This window comes from Ambystoma mexicanum, chromosome 13, assembly GCF_040938575.1.
Source record: "Ambystoma mexicanum isolate Mex_15411 chromosome 13, UKY_AmexF1_1, whole genome shotgun sequence".
In the NCBI taxonomy this organism is placed as follows: Eukaryota; Metazoa; Chordata; class Amphibia; order Caudata; family Ambystomatidae; genus Ambystoma; species Ambystoma mexicanum.
Window position 1 is genome coordinate 357,613,792 of NC_090938.1, and position 22,666 is coordinate 357,636,457.

The 22,666-nt window shown below is 43.6% G+C and overlaps 27 non-coding genes across 27 annotated transcripts; 6 read left to right on the forward strand and 21 right to left on the reverse strand.

The window, feature by feature from the left end:
* Positions 1-450: 450 nt before the first annotated feature.
* TRNAS-GCU (transfer RNA serine (anticodon GCU)) lies at positions 451-527 on the reverse strand. Its single transcript has one exon. It is a non-coding gene; the product is annotated as a tRNA-Ser (tRNA).
* Positions 528-1,007: 480 nt separating this feature from the next.
* On the forward strand, positions 1,008-1,102 carry TRNAI-UAU (transfer RNA isoleucine (anticodon UAU)). The gene is made up of 2 exons: positions 1,008-1,045; positions 1,067-1,102. It is a non-coding gene; the product is annotated as a tRNA-Ile (tRNA).
* A 1,483-nt stretch (positions 1,103-2,585) lies between these two features.
* Positions 2,586-2,657, reverse strand: TRNAT-CGU (transfer RNA threonine (anticodon CGU)). Its single transcript has one exon. It is a non-coding gene; the product is annotated as a tRNA-Thr (tRNA).
* Positions 2,658-3,203: 546 nt separating this feature from the next.
* TRNAS-GCU (transfer RNA serine (anticodon GCU)) lies at positions 3,204-3,285 on the reverse strand. The gene has a single exon. It is a non-coding gene; the product is annotated as a tRNA-Ser (tRNA).
* Positions 3,286-3,972: 687 nt separating this feature from the next.
* Positions 3,973-4,044, reverse strand: TRNAT-UGU (transfer RNA threonine (anticodon UGU)). Its single transcript has one exon. It is a non-coding gene; the product is annotated as a tRNA-Thr (tRNA).
* A 465-nt stretch (positions 4,045-4,509) lies between these two features.
* On the reverse strand, positions 4,510-4,586 carry TRNAS-GCU (transfer RNA serine (anticodon GCU)). Its single transcript has one exon. It is a non-coding gene; the product is annotated as a tRNA-Ser (tRNA).
* Positions 4,587-5,066: 480 nt separating this feature from the next.
* On the forward strand, positions 5,067-5,161 carry TRNAI-UAU (transfer RNA isoleucine (anticodon UAU)). Its single transcript has 2 exons — positions 5,067-5,104; positions 5,126-5,161. It is a non-coding gene; the product is annotated as a tRNA-Ile (tRNA).
* A 1,486-nt stretch (positions 5,162-6,647) lies between these two features.
* On the reverse strand, positions 6,648-6,719 carry TRNAT-CGU (transfer RNA threonine (anticodon CGU)). The gene has a single exon. It is a non-coding gene; the product is annotated as a tRNA-Thr (tRNA).
* A 546-nt stretch (positions 6,720-7,265) lies between these two features.
* TRNAS-GCU (transfer RNA serine (anticodon GCU)) lies at positions 7,266-7,347 on the reverse strand. Its single transcript has one exon. It is a non-coding gene; the product is annotated as a tRNA-Ser (tRNA).
* Positions 7,348-8,034: 687 nt separating this feature from the next.
* On the reverse strand, positions 8,035-8,106 carry TRNAT-UGU (transfer RNA threonine (anticodon UGU)). The gene has a single exon. It is a non-coding gene; the product is annotated as a tRNA-Thr (tRNA).
* Positions 8,107-8,571: 465 nt separating this feature from the next.
* TRNAS-GCU (transfer RNA serine (anticodon GCU)) lies at positions 8,572-8,648 on the reverse strand. Its single transcript has one exon. It is a non-coding gene; the product is annotated as a tRNA-Ser (tRNA).
* A 480-nt stretch (positions 8,649-9,128) lies between these two features.
* TRNAI-UAU (transfer RNA isoleucine (anticodon UAU)) lies at positions 9,129-9,223 on the forward strand. Its single transcript has 2 exons — positions 9,129-9,166; positions 9,188-9,223. It is a non-coding gene; the product is annotated as a tRNA-Ile (tRNA).
* Positions 9,224-10,709: 1,486 nt separating this feature from the next.
* On the reverse strand, positions 10,710-10,781 carry TRNAT-CGU (transfer RNA threonine (anticodon CGU)). The gene has a single exon. It is a non-coding gene; the product is annotated as a tRNA-Thr (tRNA).
* Positions 10,782-11,327: 546 nt separating this feature from the next.
* TRNAS-GCU (transfer RNA serine (anticodon GCU)) lies at positions 11,328-11,409 on the reverse strand. The gene has a single exon. It is a non-coding gene; the product is annotated as a tRNA-Ser (tRNA).
* Positions 11,410-12,096: 687 nt separating this feature from the next.
* Positions 12,097-12,168, reverse strand: TRNAT-UGU (transfer RNA threonine (anticodon UGU)). Its single transcript has one exon. It is a non-coding gene; the product is annotated as a tRNA-Thr (tRNA).
* Positions 12,169-12,633: 465 nt separating this feature from the next.
* TRNAS-GCU (transfer RNA serine (anticodon GCU)) lies at positions 12,634-12,710 on the reverse strand. Its single transcript has one exon. It is a non-coding gene; the product is annotated as a tRNA-Ser (tRNA).
* Positions 12,711-13,190: 480 nt separating this feature from the next.
* TRNAI-UAU (transfer RNA isoleucine (anticodon UAU)) lies at positions 13,191-13,285 on the forward strand. Its single transcript has 2 exons — positions 13,191-13,228; positions 13,250-13,285. It is a non-coding gene; the product is annotated as a tRNA-Ile (tRNA).
* Positions 13,286-14,771: 1,486 nt separating this feature from the next.
* Positions 14,772-14,843, reverse strand: TRNAT-CGU (transfer RNA threonine (anticodon CGU)). Its single transcript has one exon. It is a non-coding gene; the product is annotated as a tRNA-Thr (tRNA).
* A 546-nt stretch (positions 14,844-15,389) lies between these two features.
* On the reverse strand, positions 15,390-15,471 carry TRNAS-GCU (transfer RNA serine (anticodon GCU)). Its single transcript has one exon. It is a non-coding gene; the product is annotated as a tRNA-Ser (tRNA).
* A 687-nt stretch (positions 15,472-16,158) lies between these two features.
* On the reverse strand, positions 16,159-16,230 carry TRNAT-UGU (transfer RNA threonine (anticodon UGU)). The gene has a single exon. It is a non-coding gene; the product is annotated as a tRNA-Thr (tRNA).
* Positions 16,231-16,695: 465 nt separating this feature from the next.
* On the reverse strand, positions 16,696-16,772 carry TRNAS-GCU (transfer RNA serine (anticodon GCU)). The gene has a single exon. It is a non-coding gene; the product is annotated as a tRNA-Ser (tRNA).
* A 480-nt stretch (positions 16,773-17,252) lies between these two features.
* Positions 17,253-17,347, forward strand: TRNAI-UAU (transfer RNA isoleucine (anticodon UAU)). Its single transcript has 2 exons — positions 17,253-17,290; positions 17,312-17,347. It is a non-coding gene; the product is annotated as a tRNA-Ile (tRNA).
* Positions 17,348-18,833: 1,486 nt separating this feature from the next.
* TRNAT-CGU (transfer RNA threonine (anticodon CGU)) lies at positions 18,834-18,905 on the reverse strand. Its single transcript has one exon. It is a non-coding gene; the product is annotated as a tRNA-Thr (tRNA).
* A 546-nt stretch (positions 18,906-19,451) lies between these two features.
* TRNAS-GCU (transfer RNA serine (anticodon GCU)) lies at positions 19,452-19,533 on the reverse strand. Its single transcript has one exon. It is a non-coding gene; the product is annotated as a tRNA-Ser (tRNA).
* Positions 19,534-20,220: 687 nt separating this feature from the next.
* On the reverse strand, positions 20,221-20,292 carry TRNAT-UGU (transfer RNA threonine (anticodon UGU)). Its single transcript has one exon. It is a non-coding gene; the product is annotated as a tRNA-Thr (tRNA).
* Positions 20,293-20,757: 465 nt separating this feature from the next.
* On the reverse strand, positions 20,758-20,834 carry TRNAS-GCU (transfer RNA serine (anticodon GCU)). Its single transcript has one exon. It is a non-coding gene; the product is annotated as a tRNA-Ser (tRNA).
* Positions 20,835-21,314: 480 nt separating this feature from the next.
* TRNAI-UAU (transfer RNA isoleucine (anticodon UAU)) lies at positions 21,315-21,409 on the forward strand. Its single transcript has 2 exons — positions 21,315-21,352; positions 21,374-21,409. It is a non-coding gene; the product is annotated as a tRNA-Ile (tRNA).
* The last annotated feature ends 1,257 nt before the right edge of the window (positions 21,410-22,666 follow it).

Here is a 22,666-nt window from a genome sequence, read left to right on the forward strand (position 1 = left end):
CATAACAGCAACACAACGAGCACACAACATGATGTTTACTGGGTAGACATATTTGAAGGGTGTGTGAGAATGTATGTATATGATTGTGATTTGACCTGTTTTTTTCTGGCCGATTTTTTGAGGAGCAGCTAATTTGTGCGTATTCCGCACAATTTTAGGGTGACTAATGAGGATATGTGATGCGTGAAAGTTGAAAAAAACATGTACATGGCAGCAGAGAGACAATATGGATATTACCTTTGCTTTTTTAAATTTCTATCCGGATTCTGGCTCAAAGGGTAGTCAAGCACAGCAGATTGCATTCCTGCCAGTAACACGACAACCTTGTTTGTGTCCTTCTTAATCAACTAACATGCATATTTTCACTTTTGTCTGTATGTTCTTTGAAAGCCAATGGCAATGGTGCTTAGAGCAATGCAGATGTTTAAAAAAGATTTCAAAAGTTAAAATCGACGAAGGTGGGATTCGAACCCACGCGTGTACAGCAGATTAGCAGTCCATCGCCTTAACCACTCGGCCACCTCGTCTACAGGGATTATGTTAGGCATTCAAGTCTTTACAGGTAATAACACAAACATCTTCAAAATAGAACCACAATGCGTTCCTTGTTGAGGTACATCCAGCCGTTTGCAGGAAAACTGCCTCACTTGCTGTTGAGAAAAATTCATCAAAGTCCTGGGGTGTTTATAGGCATCGCCAAGATGACATTGGGAGGTGTTTCAATTGACACGTGTTGAATATGAGGAAGAGCATCATGCTGGCTCCAGTGGCACTGCCTGCAGCATGACAAAAATGTAGAAGGGACATTTGACTGCACCATTGGCTGAACATCAGTGGCAAAGTGTATATCAGGCTAAAAGGTAAGCTCCAGTGGCACAATATGGGCACTACAAGGCACCCATAATTTGGTGTCAGCTAAAAAGACAATGCCAGAGCTTGTGGGTGCTTTTGTACACTTGTGTGTGTGTTTGTGGGTGTAGTTTCATGTCGAAAACCAAAACACAGCAGCTCCAGTGGCGCAATCGGTTAGCGCGCGGTACTTATACAGCAGTACATGCAGTGAGCAATGCCGAGGTTGTGAGTTCAAGCCTCACCTGGAGCAACTTTGGAACTTTTTACTAATTCACCTCAAAACTGAATTATTGAACCAATACATGTTCTGGACATTTTTTGGTTCACCTCAAGGTTTCCTTGATTGTCAGTTAATGTATGACAGCTCCTCTGCCTTTTAGACATGGAATACTCATTGCAAGTTATTTATGGGGTGTTTGCGCTTTAAATACAGCTACGGAGGGTTTTTGAAAATAGAACAGAAAATAAAAAATGTCAACTGTTATTATACTCCATTTTCTGCTGAGCACCACTTACGGAAGACATTTGTAAAGGTAGAAAAAGGGTTACTGGAGTAGGATCCAGGAGACAATATCAACTTACAAAGATTAATGTTGTCTATTTACTGCATTATCGCCTTTGAAGCAAACCTCTGAGAATAAATACCCTTTCACTAATCAGGCAGTCACTTTGATAAAATCAAGCAGAACAAGGATGCTGATAGGAACTCGCCTCATTTGCATATGGGCTAGGGCTTCTGGGAGCCATGAGAATTAGGAGTTGAAGGTTTTGCAGATCGAGATTGCTAAAGGGCTGGGCATTTGCACAGACCTCTCCATGCCTGATTGGTGCCGAAGGTTAGTTGCAAGTGGTCCCCTGCTCACCCTACCTTACACAGGGCCATGCCCAGTTAGGCCCCTCAGGGCTAGGCCCGGCAGGGCTAAGCCCGGCGTTTGTCAGGCGAAGTGCCTGGACCCCTGCTCCTCATACCTCAGAATCTGGTCTAGCTATTGCAGACATAGGGAATGGTGCTTATATCCCATTGACAGCGCCCACAAGCTGCATACTAATAGCCAATGATGTGTGAATGCGGTCAGGGTAGCAGACATATAGAACAATTGGGTGGGTTCGCTTCCGAACTGGATGCACAGGAGCAGGAGAGAATGGCTGTTGGCGATGTATGCAACTTGCTCTGCGTGAACACATCTACCGACCCCTTCCCCTACACACACGGGCACATACACACACACACACACATAGCCATTGGAGCTATGCAGAGCTAATCAGAAAGATTGGTAATCATTAGAACATGAAAGATATGTGTTCATTTTTTATTAAACTTGTGGACTCCCGCAGAAACGGAGGGACTCACATCTCTAATTGAGGCTTGCTTACCTCTATACAAATGTGTTTGCTGGCTGTCTTTCTTCAACTGGTATGTGCGGTTGTGTCTGTCTTTGTCTTTCAACACGCCTGGCACGTTTACATTATCAAAGAGATGATTGTATGGAGATGGGGAACACCCCTCCGTTGCATTGTGAACTTGAACAGTCTTTTCACCAAAGCAGCTACATGCGACATTGCAAGGTTTTTGTCAGTCTTTGCCTGAAAACATTAGGCCTTCCTCTCGAACTCTATTTCACTCCTTCTGTGGAAGACTTCAATTATGAGGATTTATCCCGTCATAAAAGGTTCTCTGTAGATGGTGCAACTCTGGCTTCTCTTCCCCGTGCTTTTTGAAAATAATCCGCCCGAGGCCCTGATGAGGTTTGAACTCATGACCCCTGGTTTACGAGACCAGTGCTCTGCCTCTGAGCTACAAGGCCACCTGCTGCTTGCTCACAGCCAACAACAGAAAGTGCAAAGAAACCATGGGTTATACCTAGGTAGATCTCCAGGCATATGAATTTCTGGTTGTGTAAAAATGGCTGTATATCTCTGCATGTGTTCAGTACGTCATCATACATCTGATTTGCGAAAGCGTGTGTGCTTATGTTGGTGATACATTGTCGGTATGCGTTTGAGTATGTACTTTTATGGGTATGTATGTATTGAGTAGGATGCTGAACAGGTTCATGAGTTTAGATAGCAGGTCAGAATGATGGCAAAAGGAACATGTAAAAGGCAGACAACTAAAAGAAAAAAGAATTTGGGATGTAAGCTTGGGAATTTACTAACTGCGCTGATTTTGGCTCCTATAATAGTAAAGAATGGAAACCTACGAGGAAAGTCTTTGACTAATTTCATTCTCCGCCTGCACCAATGAACTTATTTTTACATCTCTATTTCCATATCTGTACTCATTCCTGTCTTTCACAGGGAGGTTGAAAGACTTTGGTCTATGTTTAAATGCAGACTATAAAGAAAGAATACGACGAAGGTGGGATTCGAACCCACGCGTGCAGAGCACAATGGATTAGCAGTCCATCGCCTTAACCACTCGGCCACCTCGTCTGTTTGGGAACGGTGCTCGAGTCCCATGCTTAAAGAAGAGATAAAACAATGGTGGTGCAAAGTCAGTGAAAAATAGATCATGTTTGTCATAGTAGAAACAAGATCGTTGACTCGTTCTTCCTTACCCGGCCATTGATAGATAAACACATCAAGTTGAAGTTCAGAAAAATATAACAAGAGCTCCTGGAGGGTTCACAACACTAATCCAGAGGAAGGTGCTTGAGCTTCCGTATGGCACACCATTAGTAGTAAAACCAGCATAACGCAAGCTTCAGTTTCCCAGTGTTTGGCATCATTCAACGTTTCCAGCCAAGATCAAAGTTCAGATGCTGCTGCTTCCTGTGATGTCATTGAATTTAAATGGTGAGTGATGGCAATAACCCTTTTCCAATTAAATTTTGCCACATCAACGTCCCTGAAAATAGAGAAAGGCGTGCAACCCAGAACCGCTGTACTGTTCAATAGAGTAAGGGCTTCACCGTGATCATCTGCATCTGTCATCACAAGATTATCAAGGTCTTTTTCTTGAAGAAATTAGGTCCAGAAAGCCGACCTTCCCCACAGACTATTCAGACACCTTGCGCTTGTGGCTTTGTTATAGGCCCGAATCCATTGGTAAAAGGTTGCACAGGTACAATGTGCAATATCAGTTCCTATTCAACAATGTTCAAGAAAATTACCATTTGGAGGCCCTGATGAGGATCGAACTCACGACCCCTGGTTTACAAGACCAGTGCTCTGCCACTGAGCTACAGAGCCCCTCAGGTTATGACGCATAACAGCAACACAACGAGCACACAACATGATGTTTACTGGGTAGACATATTTGAAGGGTGTGTGAGAATGTATGTATATGATTGTGATTTGACCTGTTTTTTTCTGGCCGATTTTTTGAGGAGCAGCTAATTTGTGCGTATTCCGCACAATTTTAGGGTGACTAATGAGGAGATGTGATGCGTGAAAGTTGAAAAAAACATGTACATGGCAGCAGAGAGACAATATGGATATTACCTTTGCTTTTTTAAATTTCTATCCGGATTCTGGCTCAAAGGGTAGTCAAGCACAGCAGATTGCATTCCTGCCAGTAACACGACAACCTTGTTTGTGTCCTTCTTAATCAACTAACATGCATATTTTCACTTTTGTCTGTATGTTCTTTGAAAGCCAATGGCAATGGTGCTTAGAGCAATGCAGATGTTTAAAAAAGATTTCAAAAGTTAAAATCGACAAAGGTGGGATTCGAACCCACGCGTGTACAGCAGATTAGCAGTCCATCGCCTTAACCACTCGGCCACCTCGTCTACAGGGATTATGTTAGGCATTCAAGTCTTTACAGGTAATAACACAAACATCTTCAAAATAGAACCACAATGCGTTCCTTGTTGAGGTACATCCAGCCGTTTGCAGGAAAACTGCCTCACTTGCTGTTGAGAAAAATTCATCAAAGTCCTGGGGTGTTTATAGGCATCGCCAAGATGACATTGGGAGGTGTTTCAATTGACACGTGTTGAATATGAGGAAGAGCATCATGCTGGCTCCAGTGGCACTGCCTGCAGCATGACAAAAATGTAGAAGGGACATTTGACTGCACCATTGGCTGAACATCAGTGGCAAAGTGTATATCAGGCTAAAAGGTAAGCTCCAGTGGCACAATATGGGCACTACAAGGCACCCATAATTTGGTGTCAGCTAAAAAGACAATGCCAGAGCTTGTGGGTGCTTTTGTACACTTGTGTGTGTGTTTGTGGGTGTAGTTTCATGTCGAAAACCAGAACACAGCAGCTCCAGTGGCGCAATCGGTTAGCGCGCGGTACTTATACAGCAGTACATGCAGTGAGCAATGCGGAGGTTGTGAGTTCAAGCCTCACCTGGAGCAACTTTGGAACTTTTTACTAATTCACCTCAAAACTGAATTATTGAACCAATAAATGTTCTGGACATTTTTTGGTTCACCTCAAGGTTTCCTTGATTGTCAGTTAATGTTGTATGACAGCTCCTCTGCCTTTTAGACATGGAATACTCATTGCAAGTTATTTATGGGGTGTTTGCGCTTTAAATACAGCTACGGAGGGTTTTTGAAAATAGAACAGAAAATAAAAAATGTCAACTGTTATTATACTCCATTTTCTGCTGAGCACCACTTACGGAAGACATTTGTAAAGGTAGAAAAAGGGTTACTGGAGTAGGATCCAGGAGACAATATCAACTTACAAAGATTAATGTTGTCTATTTACTGCATTATCGCCTTTGAAGCAAACCTCTGAGAATAAATACCCTTTCACTAATCAGGCAGTCACTTTGATAAAATCAAGCAGAACAAGGATGCTGATAGGAACTCGCCTCATTTGCATATGGGCTAGGGCTTCTGGGAGCCATGAGAATTAGGAGTTGAAGGTTTTGCAGATCGAGATTGCTAAAGGGCTGGGCATTTGCACAGACCTCTCCATGCCTGATTGGTGCCGAAGGTTAGTTGCAAGTGGTCCCCTGCTCACCCTACCTTACACAGGGCCATGCCCAGTTAGGCCCCTCAGGGCTAGGCCCGGCAGGGCTAAGCCCGGCGTTTGTCAGGCGAAGTGCCTGGACCCCTGCTCCTCATACCTCAGAATCTGGTCTAGCTATTGCAGACATAGGGAATGGTGCTTATATCCCATTGACAGCGCCCACAAGCTGCATACTAATAGCCAATGATGTGTGAATGCGGTCAGGGTAGCAGACATATAGAACAATTGGGTGGGTTCGCTTCCGAACTGGATGCACAGGAGCAGGAGAGAATGGCTGTTGGCGATGTATGCAACTTGCTCTGCGTGAACACATCTACCGACCCCTTCCCCTACACACACGGGCACATACACACACACACACACATAGCCATTGGAGCTATGCAGAGCTAATCAGAAAGATTGGTAATCATTAGAACATGAAAGATATGTGTTAATTTTTTATTAAACTTGTGGACTCCCGCAGAAACGGAGGGACTCACATCTCTAATTGAGGCTTGCTTACCTCTATACAAATGTGTTTGCTGGCTGTCTTTCTTCAACTGGTATGTGCGGTTGTGTCTGTCTTTGTCTTTCAACACGCCTGGCACGTTTACATTATCAAAGAGATGATTGTATGGAGATGGGGAACACCCCTCCGTTGCATTGTGAACTTGAACAGTCTTTTCACCAAAGCAGCTACATGCGACATTGCAAGGTTTTTGTCAGTCTTTGCCTGAAAACATTAGGCCTTCCTCTCGAACTCTATTTCACTCCTTCTGTGGAAGACTTCAATTATGAGGATTTATCCCGTCATAAAAGGTTCTCTGTAGATGGTGCAACTCTGGCTTCTCTTCCCCGTGCTTTTTGAAAATAATCCGCCCGAGGGCCTGATGAGGTTTGAACTCATGACCCCTGGTTTACGAGACCAGTGCTCTGCCTCTGAGCTACAAGGCCACCTGCTGCTTGCTCACAGCCAACAACAGAAAGTGCAAAGAAACCATGGGTTATACCTAGGTAGATCTCCAGGCATATGAATTTCTGGTTGTGTAAAAATGGCTGTATATCTCTGCATGTGTTCAGTACGTCATCATACATCTGATTTGCGAAAGCGTGTGTGCTTATGTTGGTGATACATTGTCGGTATGCGTTTGAGTATGTACTTTTATGGGTATGTATGTATTGAGTAGGATGCTGAACAGGTTCATGAGTTTAGATAGCAGGTCAGAATGATGGCAAAAGGAACATGTAAAAGGCAGACAACTAAAAGAAAAAAGAATTTGGGATGTAAGCTTGGGAATTTACTAACTGTGCTGATTTTGGCTCCTATAATAGTAAAGAATGGAAACCTACGAGGAAAGTCTTTGACTAATTTCATTCTCCGCCTGCACCAATGAACTTATTTTTACATCTCTATTTCCATATCTGTACTCATTCCTGTCTTTCACAGGGAGGTTGAAAGACTTTGGTCTATGTTTAAATGCAGACTATAAAGAAAGAATACGACGAAGGTGGGATTCGAACCCACGCGTGCAGAGCACAATGGATTAGCAGTCCATCGCCTTAACCACTCGGCCACCTCGTCTGTTTGGGAACGGTGCTCGAGTCCCATGCTTAAAGAAGAGATAAAACAATGGTGGTGCAAAGTCAGTGAAAAATAGATCATGTTTGTCATAGTAGAAACAAGATCGTTGACTCGTTCTTCCTTACCCGGCCATTGATAGATAAACACATCAAGTTGAAGTTCAGAAAAATATAACAAGAGCTCCTGGAGGGTTCACAACACTAATCCAGAGGAAGGTGCTTGAGCTTCCGTATGGCACACCATTAGTAGTAAAACCAGCATAACGCAAGCTCCAGTTTCCCAGTGTTTGGCATCATTCAACGTTTCCAGCCAAGATCAAAGTTCAGATGCTGCTGCTTCCTGTGATGTCATTGAATTTAAATAGTGAGTGATGGCAATAACCCTTTTCCAATTAAATTTTGCCACATCAACGTCCCTGAAAATAGAGAAAGGCGTGCAACCCAGAACCGCTGTACTGTTCAATAGAGTAAGGGCTTCACCGTGATCATCTGCATCTGTCATCACAAGATTATCAAGGTCTTTTTCTTGAAGAAATTAGGTCCAGAAAGCCGACCTTCCCCACAGACTATTCAGACACCTTGCGCTTGTGGCTTTGTTATAGGCCCGAATCCATTGGTAAAAGGTTGCACAGGTACAATGTGCAATATCAGTTCCTATTCAACAATGTTCAAGAAAATTACCATTTGGAGGCCCTGATGAGGATCGAACTCACGACCCCTGGTTCACAAGACCAGTGCTCTGCCACTGAGCTACAGAGCCCCTCAGGTGATGACGCATAACAGCAACACAACGAGCACACAACATGATGTTTACTGGGTAGACATATTTGAAGGGTGTGTGAGAATGTATGTATATGATTGTGATTTGACCTGTTTTTTTCTGGCCGATTTTTTGAGGAGCAGCTAATTTGTGCGTATTCCGCGCAATTTTAGGGTGACTAATGAGGAGATGTGATGCGTGAAAGTTGAAAAAAACATGTACATGGCAGCAGAGAGACAATATGGATATTACCTTTGCTTTTTTAAATTTCTATCCGGATTCTGGCTCAAAGGGTAGTCAAGAACAGCAGATTGCATTCCTGCCAGTAACACGACAACCTTGTTTGTGTCCTTCTTAATCAACTAACATGCATATTTTCACTTTTGTCTGTATGTTCTTTGAAAGCCAATGGCAATGGTGCTTAGAGCAATGTAGATGTTTAAAAAAGATTTCAAAAGTTAAAATCGACGAAGGTGGGATTCGAACCCACGCGTGTACAGCAGATTAGCAGTCCATCGCCTTAACCACTCGGCCACCTCGTCTACAGGGATTATGTTAGGCATTCAAGTCTTTACAGGTAATAACACAAACATCTTCAAAATAGAACCACAATGCGTTCCTTGTTGAGGTACATCCAGCCGTTTGCAGGAAAACTGCCTCACTTGCTGTTGAGAAAAATTCATCAAAGTCCTGGGGTGTTTATAGGCATCGCCAAGATGACATTGGGAGGTGTTTCAATTGACACGTGTTGAATATGAGGAAGAGCATCATGCTGGCTCCAGTGGCACTGCCTGCAGCATGACAAAAATGTAGAAGGGACATTTGACTGCACCATTGGCTGAACATCAGTGGCAAAGTGTATATCAGGCTAAAAGGTAAGCTCCAGTGGCACAATATGGGCACTACAAGGCACCCATAATTTGGTGTCAGCTAAAAAGACAATGCCAGAGCTTGTGGGTGCTTTTGTACACTTGTGTGTGTGTTTGTGGGTGTAGTTTCATGTCGAAAACCAAAACACAGCAGCTCCAGTGGCGCAATCGGTTAGCGCGCGGTACTTATACAGCAGTACATGCAGTGAGCAATGCCGAGGTTGTGAGTTCAAGCCTCACCTGGAGCAACTTTGGAACTTTTTACTAATTCACCTCAAAACTGAATTATTGAACCAATAAATGTTCTGGACATTTTTTGGTTCACCTCAAGGTTTCCTTGATTGTCAGTTAATGTTGTATGACAGCTCCTCTGCCTTTTAGACATGGAATACTCATTGCAAGTTATTTATGGGGTGTTTGCGCTTTAAATACAGCTACGGAGGGTTTTTGAAAATAGAACAGAAAATAAAAAATGTCAACTGTTATTATACTCCATTTTCTGCTGAGCACCACTTACGGAAGACATTTGTAAAGGTAGAAAAAGGGTTACTGGAGTAGGATCCAGGAGACAATATCAACTTACAAAGATTAATGTTGTCTATTTACTGCATTATCGCCTTTGAAGCAAACCTCTGAGAATAAATACCCTTTCACTAATCAGGCAGTCACTTTGATAAAATCAAGCAGAACAAGGATGCTGATAGGAACTCGCCTCATTTGCATATGGGCTAGGGCTTCTGGGAGCCATGAGAATTAGGAGTTGAAGGTTTTGCAGATCGAGATTGCTAAAGGGCTGGGCATTTGCACAGACCTCTCCATGCCTGATTGGTGCCGAAGGTTAGTTGCAAGTGGTCCCCTGCTCACCCTACCTTACACAGGGCCATGCCCAGTTAGGCCCCTCAGGGCTAGGCCCGGCAGGGCTAAGCCCGGCGTTTGTCAGGCGAAGTGCCTGGACCCCTGCTCCTCATACCTCAGAATCTGGTCTAGCTATTGCAGACATGGGGAATGGTGCTTATATCCCATTGACAGCGCCCACAAGCTGCATACTAATAGCCAATGATGTGTGAATGCGGTCAGGGTAGCAGACATATAGAACAATTGGGTGGGTTCGCTTCCGAACTGGATGCACAGGAGCAGGAGAGAATGGCTGTTGGCGATGTATGCAACTTGCTCTGCGTGAACACATCTACCGACCCCTTCCCCTACACACACGGGCACATACACACACACACACACATAGCCATTGGAGCTATGCAGAGCTAATCAGAAAGATTGGTAATCATTAGAACATGAAAGATATGTGTTCATTTTTTATTAAACTTGTGGACTCCCGCAGAAACGGAGGGACTCACATCTCTAATTGAGGCTTGCTTACCTCTATACAAATGTGTTTGCTGGCTGTCTTTCTTCAACTGGTATGTGCGGTTGTGTCTGTCTTTGTCTTTCAACACGCCTGGCACGTTTACATTATCAAAGAGATGATTGTATGGAGATGGGGAACACCCCTCCGTTGCATTGTGAACTTGAACAGTCTTTTCACCAAAGCAGCTACATGCGACATTGCAAGGTTTTTGTCAGTCTTTGCCTGAAAACATTAGGCCTTCCTCTCGAACTCTATTTCACTCCTTCTGTGGAAGACTTCAATTATGTGGATTTATCCCGTCATAAAAGGTTCTCTGTAGATGGTGCAACTCTGGCTTCTCTTCCCCGTGCTTTTTGAAAATAATCCGCCCGAGGCCCTGATGAGGTTTGAACTCATGACCCCTGGTTTACGAGACCAGTGCTCTGCCTCTGAGCTACAAGGCCACCTGCTGCTTGCTCACAGCCAACAACAGAAAGTGCAAAGAAACCATGGGTTATACCTAGGTAGATCTCCAGGCATATGAATTTCTGGTTGTGTAAAAATGGCTGTATATCTCTGCATGTGTTCAGTACGTCATCATACATCTGATTTGCGAAAGCGTGTGTGCTTATGTTGGTGATACATTGTCGGTATGCGTTTGAGTATGTACTTTTACGGGTATGTATGTATTGAGTAGGATGCTGAACAGGTTCATGAGTTTAGATAGCAGGTCAGAATGATGGCAAAAGGAACATGTAAAAGGCAGACAACTAAAAGAAAAAAGAATTTGGGATGTAAGCTTGGGAATTTACTAACTGCGCTGATTTTGGCTCCTATAATAGTAAAGAATGGAAACCTACGAGGAAAGTCTTTGACTAATTTCATTCTCCGCCTGCACCAATGAACTTATTTTTACATCTCTATTTCCATATCTGTACTCATTCCTGTCTTTCACAGGGAGGTTGAAAGACTTTGGTCTATGTTTAAATGCAGACTATAAAGAAAGAATACGACGAAGGTGGGATTCGAACCCACGCGTGCAGAGCACAATGGATTAGCAGTCCATCGCCTTAACCACTCGGCCACCTCGTCTGTTTGGGAACGGTGCTCGAGTCCCATGCTTAAAGAAGAGATAAAACAATGGTGGTGCAAAGTCAGTGAAAAATAGATCATGTTTGTCATAGTAGAAACAAGATCGTTGACTCGTTCTTCCTTACCCGGCCATTGATAGATAAACACATCAAGTTGAAGTTCAGAAAAATATAACAAGAGCTCCTGGAGGGTTCACAACACTAATCCAGAGGAAGGTGCTTGAGCTTCCGTATGGCACACCATTAGTAGTAAAACCAGCATAACGCAAGCTCCAGTTTCCCAGTGTTTGGCATCATTCAACGTTTCCAGCCAAGATCAAAGTTCAGATGCTGCTGCTTCCTGTGATGTCATTGAATTTAAATGGTGAGTGATGGCAATAACCCTTTTCCAATTAAATTTTGCCACATCAACGTCCCTGAAAATAGAGAAAGGCGTGCAACCCAGAACCGCTGTACTGTTCAATAGAGTAAGGGCTTCACCGTGATCATCTGCATCTGTCATCACAAGATTATCAAGGTCTTTTTCTTGAAGAAATTAGGTCCAGAAAGCCGACCTTCCCCACAGACTATTCAGACACCTTGCGCTTGTGGCTTTGTTATAGGCCCGAATCCATTGGTAAAAGGTTGCACAGGTACAATGTGCAATATCAGTTCCTATTCAACAATGTTCAAGAAAATTACCATTTGGAGGCCCTGATGAGGATCGAACTCACGACCCCTGGTTTACAAGACCAGTGCTCTGCCACTGAGCTACAGAGCCCCTCAGGGTATGACGCATAACAGCAACACAACGAGCACACAACATGATGTTTACTGGGTAGACATATTTGAAGGGTGTGTGAGAATGTATGTATATGATTGTGATTTGACCTGTTTTTTTCTGGCCGATTTTTTGAGGAGCAGCTAATTTGTGCGTATTCCGCACAATTTTAGGGTGACTAATGAGGAGATGTGATGCGTGAAAGTTGAAAAAAACATGTACATGGCAGCAGAGAGACAATATGGATATTACCTTTGCTTTTTTAAATTTCTATCCGGATTCTGGCTCAAAGGGTAGTCAAGCACAGCAGATTGCATTCCTGCCAGTAACACGACAACCTTGTTTGTGTCCTTCTTAATCAACTAACATGCATATTTTCACTTTTGTCTGTATGTTCTTTGAAAGCCAATGGCAATGGTGCTTAGAGCAATGCAGATGTTTAAAAAAGATTTCAAAAGTTAAAATCGACGAAGGTGGGATTCGAACCCACGCGTGTACAGCAGATTAGCAGTCCATCGCCTTAACCACTCGGCCACCTCGTCTACAGGGATTATGTTAGGCATTCAAGTCTTTACAGGTAATAACACAAACATCTTCAAAATAGAACCACAATGCGTTCCTTGTTGAGGTACATCCAGCCGTTTGCAGGAAAACTGCCTCACTTGCTGTTGAGAAAAATTCATCAAAGTCCTGGGGTGTTTATAGGCATCGCCAAGATGACATTGGGAGGTGTTTCAATTGACACGTGTTGAATATGAGGAAGAGCATCATGCTGGCTCCAGTGGCACTGCCTGCAGCATGACAAAAATGTAGAAGGGACATTTGACTGCACCATTGGCTGAACATCAGTGGCAAAGTGTATATCAGGCTAAAAGGTAAGCTCCAGTGGCACAATATGGGCACTACAAGGCACCCATAATTTGGTGTCAGCTAAAAAGACAATGCCAGAGCTTGTGGGTGCTTTTGTACACTTGTGTGTGTGTTTGTGGGTGTAGTTTCATGTCGAAAACCAAAACACAGCAGCTCCAGTGGCGCAATCGGTTAGCACGCGGTACTTATACAGCAGTACATGCAGTGAGCAATGCCGAGGTTGTGAGTTCAAGCCTCACCTGGAGCAACTTTGGAACTTTTTACTAATTCACCTCAAAACTGAATTATTGAACCAATAAATGTTCTGGACATTTTTTGGTTCACCTCAAGGTTTCCTTGATTGTCAGTTAATGTTGTATGACAGCTCCTCTGCCTTTTAGACATGGAATACTCATTGCAAGTTATTTATGGGGTGTTTGCGCTTTAAATACAGCTACGGAGGGTTTTTGAAAATAGAACAGAAAATAAAAAATGTCAACTGTTATTATACTCCATTTTCTGCTGAGCACCACTTACGGAAGACATTTGTAAAGGTAGAAAAAGGGTTACTGGAGTAGGATCCAGGAGACAATATCAACTTACAAAGATTAATGTTGTCTATTTACTGCATTATCGCCTTTGAAGCAAACCTCTGAGAATAAATACCCTTTCACTAATCAGGCAGTCACTTTGATAAAATCAAGCAGAACAAGGATGCTGATAGGAACTCGCCTCATTTGCATATGGGCTAGGGCTTCTGGGAGCCATGAGAATTAGGAGTTGAAGGTTTTGCAGATCGAGATTGCTAAAGGGCTGGGCATTTGCACAGACCTCTCCATGCCTGATTGGTGCCGAAGGTTAGTTGCAAGTGGTCCCCTGCTCACCCTACCTTACACAGGGCCATGCCCAGTTAGGCCCCTCAGGGCTAGGCCCGGCAGGGCTAAGCCCGGCGTTTGTCAGGCGAAGTGCCTGGACCCCTGCTCCTCATACCTCAGAATCTGGTCTAGCTATTGCAGACATAGGGAATGGTGCTTATATCCCATTGACAGCGCCCACAAGCTGCATACTAATAGCCAATGATGTGTGAATGCGGTCAGGGTAGCAGACATATAGAACAATTGGGTGGGTTCGCTTCCGAACTGGATGCACAGGAGCAGGAGAGAATGGCTGTTGGCGATGTATGCAACTTGCTCTGCGTGAACACATCTACCGACCCCTTCCCCTACACACACGGGCACATACACACACACACACACATAGCCATTGGAGCTATGCAGAGCTAATCAGAAAGATTGGTAATCATTAGAACATGAAAGATATGTGTTAATTTTTTATTAAACTTGTGGACTCCCGCAGAAACGGAGGGACTCACATCTCTAATTGAGGCTTGCTTACCTCTATACAAATGTGTTTGCTGGCTGTCTTTCTTCAACTGGTATGTGCGGTTGTGTCTGTCTTTGTCTTTCAACACGCCTGGCACGTTTACATTATCAAAGAGATGATTGTATGGAGATGGGGAACACCCCTCCGTTGCATTGTGAACTTGAACAGTCTTTTCACCAAAGCAGCTACATGCGACATTGCAAGGTTTTTGTCAGTCTTTGCCTGAAAACATTAGGCCTTCCTCTCGAACTCTATTTCACTTCTTCTGTGGAAGACTTCAATTATGAGGATGCATCCCGTCATAAAAGGTTCTCTGTAGATGGTGCAACTCTGGCTTCTCTTCCCCGTGCTTTTTGAAAATAATCCGCCCGAGGCCCTGATGAGGTTTGAACTCATGACCCCTGGTTTACGAGACCAGTGCTCTGCCTCTGAGCTACAAGGCCACCTGCTGCTTGCTCACAGCCAACAACAGAAAGTGCAAAGAAACCATGGGTTATACCTAGGTAGATCTCCAGGCATATGAATTTCTGGTTGTGTAAAAATGGCTGTATATCTCTGCATGTGTTCAGTACGTCATCATACATCTGATTTGCGAAAGCGTGTGTGCTTATGTTGGTGATACATTGTCGGTATGCGTTTGAGTATGTACTTTTATGGGTATGTATGTATTGAGTAGGATGCTGAACAGGTTCATGAGTTTAGATAGCAGGTCAGAATGATGGCAAAAGGAACATGTAAAAGGCAGACAACTAAAAGAAAAAAGAATTTGGGATGTAAGCTTGGGAATTTACTAACTGCGCTGATTTTGGCTCCTATAATAGTAAAGAATGGAAACCTACGAGGAAAGTCTTTGACTAATTTCATTCTCCGCCTGCACCAATGAACTTATTTTTACATCTCTATTTCCATATCTGTACTCATTCCTGTCTTTCACAGGGAGGTTGAAAGACTTTGGTCTATGTTTAAATGCAGACTATAAAGAAAGAATACGACGAAGGTGGGATTCGAACCCACGCGTGCAGAGCACAATGGATTAGCAGTCCATCGCCTTAACCACTCAGCCACCTCGTCTGTTTGGGAACGGTGCTCGAGTCCCATGCTTAAAGAAGAGATAAAACAATGGTGGTTCAAAGTCAGTGAAAAATAGATCATGTTTGTCATAGTAGAAACAAGATCGTTGACTCGTTCTTCCTTACCCGGCCATTGATAGATAAACACATCAAGTTGAAGTTCAGAAAAATATAACAAGAGCTCCTGGAGGGTTCACAACACTAATCCAGAGGAAGGTGCTTGAGCTTCCGTATGGCACACCATTAGTAGTAAAACCAGCATAACGCAAGCTCCAGTTTCCCAGTGTTTGGCATCATTCAACGTTTCCAGCCAAGATCAAAGTTCAGATGCTGCTGCTTCCTGTGATGTCATTGAATTTAAATAGTGAGTGATGGCAATAACCCTTTTCCAATTAAATTTTGCCACATCAACGTCCCTGAAAATAGAGAAAGGCGTGCAACCCAGAACCGCTGTACTGTTCAATAGAGTAAGGGCTTCACCGTGATCATCTGCATCTGTCATCACAAGATTATCAAGGTCTTTTTCTTGAAGAAATTAGGTCCAGAAAGCCGACCTTCCCCACAGACTATTCAGACACCTTGCGCTTGTGGCTTTGTTATAGGCCCGAATCCATTGGTAAAAGGTTGCACAGGTACAATGTGCAATATCAGTTCCTATTCAACAATGTTCAAGAAAATTACCATTTGGAGGCCCTGATGAGGATCGAACTCACGACCCCTGGTTTACAAGACCAGTGCTCTGCCACTGAGCTACAGAGCCCCTCAGGTTATGACGCATAACAGCAACACAACGAGCACACAACATGATGTTTACTGGGTAGACATATTTGAAGGGTGTGCGAGAATGTATGTATATGATTGTGATTTGACCTGTTTTTTTCTGGCCGATTTTTTGAGGAGCAGCTAATTTGTGCGTATTCCGCACAATTTTAGGGTGACTAATGAGGAGATGTGATGCGTGAAAGTTGAAAAAAACATGTACATGGCAGCAGAGAGACAATATGGATATTACCTTTGCTTTTTTAAATTTCTATCCGGATTCTGGCTCAAAGGGTAGTCAAGCACAGCAGATTGCATTCCTGCCAGTAACACGACAACCTTGTTTGTGTCCTTCTTAATCAACTAACATGCATATTTTCACTTTTGTCTGTATGTTCTTTGAAAGCCAATGGCAATGGTGCTTAGAGCAATGCAGATGTTTAAAAAAGATTTCAAAAGTTAAAATCGACGAAGGTGGGATTCGAACCCACGCGTGTATAGCAGATTAGCAGTCCATCGCCTTAACCACTCGGCCACCTCGTCTACAGGGATTATGTTAGGCATTCAAGTCTTTACAGGTAATAACACAAACATCTTCAAAATAGAACCACAATGCGTTCCTTGTTGAGGTACATCCAGCCGTTTGCAGGAAAACTGCCTCACTTGCTGTTGAGAAAAATTCATCAAAGTCCTGGGGTGTTTATAGGCATCGCCAAGATGACATTGGGAGGTGTTTCAATTGACACGTGTTGAATATGAGGAAGAGCATCATGCTGGCTCCAGTGGCACTGCCTGCAGCATGACAAAAATGTAGAAGGGACATTTGACTGCACCATTGGCTGAACATCAGTGGCAAAGTGTATATCAGGCTAAAAGGTAAGCTCCAGTGGCACAATATGGGCACTACAAGGCACCCATAATTTGGTGTCAGCTAAAAAGACAATGCCAGAGCTTGTGGGTGCTTTTGTACACTTGTGTGTGTGTTTGTGGGTGTAGTTTCATGTCGAAAACCAGAACACAGCAGCTCCAGTGGCGCAATCGGTTAGCGCGCGGTACTTATACAGCAATACATGCAGTGAGCAATGCCGAGGTTGTGAGTTCAAGCCTCACCTGGAGCAACTTTGGAACTTTTTACTAATTCACCTCAAAACTGAATTATTGAACCAATAAATGTTCTGGACATTTTTTGGTTCACCTCAAGGTTTCCTTGATTGTCAGTTAATGTTGTATGACAGCTCCTCTGCCTTTTAGACATGGAATACTCATTGCAAGTTATTTATGGGGTGTTTGCGCTTTAAATACAGCTACGGAGGGTTTTTGAAAATAGAACAGAAAATAAAAAATGTCAACTGTTATTATACTCCATTTTCTGCTGAGCACCACTTACGGAAGACATTTGTAAAGGTAGAAAAAGGGTTACTGGAGTAGGATCCAGGAGACAATATCAACTTACAAAGATTAATGTTGTCTATTTACTGCATTATCGCCTTTGAAGCAAACCTCTGAGAATAAATACCCTTTCACTAATCAGGCAGTCACTTTGATAAAATCAAGCAGAACAAGGATGCTGATAGGAACTCGCCTCATTTGCATATGGGCTAGGGCTTCTGGGAGCCATGAGAATTAGGAGTTGAAGGTTTTGCAGATCGAGATTGCTAAAGGGCTGGGCATTTGCACAGACCTCTCCATGCCTGATTGGTGCCGAAGGTTAGTTGCAAGTGGTCCCCTGCTCACCCTACCTTACACAGGGCCATGCCCAGTTAGGCCCCTCAGGGCTAGGCCCGGCAGGGCTAAGCCCGGCGTTTGTCAGGCGAAGTGCCTGGACCCCTGCTCCTCATACCTCAGAATCTGGTCTAGCTATTGCAGACATAGGGAATGGTGCTTATATCCCATTGACAGCGCCCACAAGCTGCATACTAATAGCCAATGATGTGTGAATGCGGTCAGGGTAGCAGACATATAGAACAATTGGGTGGGTTCGCTTCCGAACTGGATGCACAGGAGCAGGAGAGAATGGCTGTTGGCGATGTATGCAACTTGCTCTGCGTGAACACATCTACCGACCCCTTCCCCTACACACACGGGCACATACACACACACACACACATAGCCATTGGAGCTATGCAGAGCTAATCAGAAAGATTGGTAATCATTAGAACATGAAAGATATGTGTTCATTTTTTATTAAACTTGTGGACTCCCGCAGAAACGGAGGGACTCACATCTCTAATTGAGGCTTGCTTACCTCTATACAAATGTGTTTGCTGGCTGTCTTTCTTCAACTGGTATGTGCGGTTGTGTCTGTCTTTGTCTTTCAACACGCCTGGCACGTTTACATTATCAAAGAGATGATTGTATGGAGATGGGGAACACCCCTCCGTTGCATTGTGAACTTGAACAGTCTTTTCACCAAAGCAGCTACATGCGACATTGCAAGGTTTTTGTCAGTCTTTGCCTGAAAACATTAGGCCTTCCTCTCGAACTCTATTTCACTCCTTCTGTGGAAGACTTCAATTATGAGGATTTATCCCGTCATAAAAGGTTCTCTGTAGATGGTGCAACTCTGGCTTCTCTTCCCCGTGCTTTTTGAAAATAATCCGCCCGAGGCCCTGATGAGGTTTGAACTCATGACCCCTGGTTTACGAGACCAGTGCTCTGCCTCTGAGCTACAAGGCCACCTATTGCTTGCTCACAGCCAACAACAGAAAGTGCAAAGAAACCATGGGTTATACCTAGGTAGATCTCCAGGCATATGAATTTCTGGTTGTGTAAAAATGGCTGTATATCTCTGCATGTGTTCAGTACGTCATCATACATCTGATTTGCGAAAGCGTGTGTGCTTATGTTGGTGATACATTGTCGGTATGCGTTTGAGTATGTACTTTTATGGGTATGTATGTATTGAGTAGGATGCTGAACAGGTTCATGAGTTTAGATAGCAGGTCAGAATGATGGCAAAAGGAACATGTAAAAGGCAGACAACTAAAAGAAAAAAGAATTTGGGATGTAAGCTTGGGAATTTACTAACTGCGCTGATTTTGGCTCCTATAATAGTAAAGAATGGAAACCTACGAGGAAAGTCTTTGACTAATTTCATTCTCCGCCTGCACCAATGAACTTATTTTTAGATCTCTATTTCCATATCTGTACTCATTCCTGTCTTTCACAGGGAGGTTGAAAGACTTTGGTCTATGTTTAAATGCAGACTATAAAGAAAGAATACGACGAAGGTGGGATTCGAACCCACGCGTGCAGAGCACAATGGATTAGCAGTCCATCGCCTTAACCACTCGGCCACCTCGTCTGTTTGGGAACGGTGCTCGAGTCCCATGCTTAAAGAAGAGATAAAACAATGGTGGTTCAAAGTCAGTGAAAAATAGATCATGTTTGTCATAGTAGAAACAAGATCGTTGACTCGTTCTTCCTTACCCGGCCATTGATAGATAAACACATCAAGTTGAAGTTCAGAAAAATATAACAAGAGCTCCTGGAGGGTTCACAACACTAATCCAGAGGAAGGTGCTTGAGCTTCCGTATGGCACACCATTAGTAGTAAAACCAGCATAACGCAAGCTCCAGTTTCCCAGTGTTTGGCATCATTCAACGTTTCCAGCCAAGATCAAAGTTCAGATGCTGCTGCTTCCTGTGATGTCATTGAATTTAAATAGTGAGTGATGGCAATAACCCTTTTCCAATTAAATTTTGCCACATCAACGTCCCTGAAAATAGAGAAAGGCGTGCAACCCAGAACCGCTGTACTGTTCAATAGAGTAAGGGCTTCACCGTGATCATCTGCATCTGTCATCACAAGATTATCAAGGTCTTTTTCTTGAAGAAATTAGGTCCAGAAAGCCGACCTTCCCCACAGACTATTCAGGCACCTTGCGCTTGTGGCTTTGTTATAGGCCCGAATCCATTGGTAAAAGGTTGCACAGGTACAATGTGCAATATCAGTTCCTATTCAACAATGTTCAAGAAAATTACCATTTGGAGGCCCTGATGAGGATCGAACTCACGACCCCTGGTTCACAAGACCAGTGCTCTGCCACTGAGCTACAGAGCCCCTCAGGTTATGACGCATAACAGCAACACAACGAGCACACAACATGATGTTTACTGGGTAGACATATTTGAAGGGTGTGTGAGAATGTATGTATATGATTGTGATTTGACCTGTTTTTTTCTGGCCGATTTTTTGAGGAGCAGCTAATTTGTGCGTATTCCGCGCAATTTTAGGGTGACTAATGAGGAGATGTGATGCGTGAAAGTTGAAAAAAACATGTACATGGCAGCAGAGAGACAATATGGATATTACCTTTGCTTTTTTAAATTTCTATCCGGATTCTGGCTCAAAGGGTAGTCAAGCACAGCAGATTGCATTCCTGCCAGTAACACGACAACCTTGTTTGTGTCCTTCTTAATCAACTAACATGCATATTTTCACTTTTGTCTGTATGTTCTTTGAAAGCCAATGGCAATGGTGCTTAGAGCAATGCAGATGTTTAAAAAAGATTTCAAAAGTTAAAATCGACGAAGGTGGGATTCGAACCCACGCGTGTACAGCAGATTAGCAGTCCATCGCCTTAACCACTCGGCCACCTCGTCTACAGGGATTATGTTAGGCATTCAAGTCTTTACAGGTAATAACACAAACATCTTCAAAATAGAACCACAATGCGTTCCTTGTTGAGGTACATCCAGCCGTTTGCAGGAAAACTGCCTCACTTGCTGTTGAGAAAAATTCATCAAAGTCCTGGGGTGTTTATAGGCATCGCCAAGATGACATTGGGAGGTGTTTCAATTGACACGTGTTGAATATGAGGAAGAGCATCATGCTGGCTCCAGTGGCACTGCCTGCAGCATGACAAAAATGTAGAAGGGACATTTGACTGCACCATTGGCTGAACATCAGTGGCAAAGTGTATATCAGGCTAAAAGGTAAGCTCCAGTGGCACAATATGGGCACTACAAGGCACCCATAATTTGGTGTCAGCTAAAAAGACAATGCCAGAGCTTGTGGGTGCTTTTGTACACTTGTGTGTGTGTTTGTGGGTGTAGTTTCATGTCGAAAACCAGAACACAGCAGCTCCAGTGGCGCAATCGGTTAGCGCGCGGTACTTATACAGCAATACATGCAGTGAGCAATGCCGAGGTTGTGAGTTCAAGCCTCACCTGGAGCAACTTTGGAACTTTTTACTAATTCACCTCAAAACTGAATTATTGAACCAATAAATGTTCTGGACATTTTTTGGTTCACCTCAAGGTTTCCTTGATTGTCAGTTAATGTTGTATGACAGCTCCTCTGCCTTTTAGACATGGAATACTCATTGCAAGTTATTTATGGGGTGTTTGCGCTTTAAATACAGCTACGGAGGGTTTTTGAAAATAGAACAGAAAATAAAAAATGTCAACTGTTATTATACTCCATTTTCTGCTGAGCACCACTTACGGAAGACATTTGTAAAGGTAGAAAAAGGGTTACTGGAGTAGGATCCAGGAGACAATATCAACTTACAAAGATTAATGTTGTCTATTTACTGCATTATCGCCTTTGAAGCAAACCTCTGAGAATAAATACCCTTTCACTAATCAGGCAGTCACTTTGATAAAATCAAGCAGAACAAGGATGCTGATAGGAACTCGCCTCATTTGCATATGGGCTAGGGCTTCTGGGAGCCATGAGAATTAGGAGTTGAAGGTTTTGCAGATCGAGATTGCTAAAGGGCTGGGCATTTGCACAGACCTCTCCATGCCTGATTGGTGCCGAAGGTTAGTTGCAAGTGGTCCCCTGCTCACCCTACCTTACACAGGGCCATGCCCAGTTAGGCCCCTCAGGGCTAGGCCCGGCAGGGCTAAGCCCGGCGTTTGTCAGGCGAAGTGCCTGGACCCCTGCTCCTCATACCTCAGAATCTGGTCTAGCTATTGCAGACATAGGGAATGGTGCTTATATCCCATTGACAGCGCCCACAAGCTGCATACTAATAGCCAATGATGTGTGAATGCGGTCAGGGTAGCAGACATATAGAACAATTGGGTGGGTTCGCTTCCGAACTGGATGCACAGGAGCAGGAGAGAATGGCTGTTGGCGATGTATGCAACTTGCTCTGCGTGAACACATCTACCGACCCCTTCCCCTACACACACGGGCACATACACACACACACACACATAGCCATTGGAGCTATGCAGAGCTAATCAGAAAGATTGGTAATCATTAGAACATGAAAGATATGTGTTCATTTTTTATTAAACTTGTGGACTCCCGCAGAAACGGAGGGACTCACATCTCTAATTGAGGCTTGCTTACCTCTATACAAATGTGTTTGCTGGCTGTCTTTCTTCAACTGGTATGTGCGGTTGTGTCTGTCTTTGTCTTTCAACACGCCTGGCACGTTTACATTATCAAAGAGATGATTGTATGGAGATGGGGAACACCC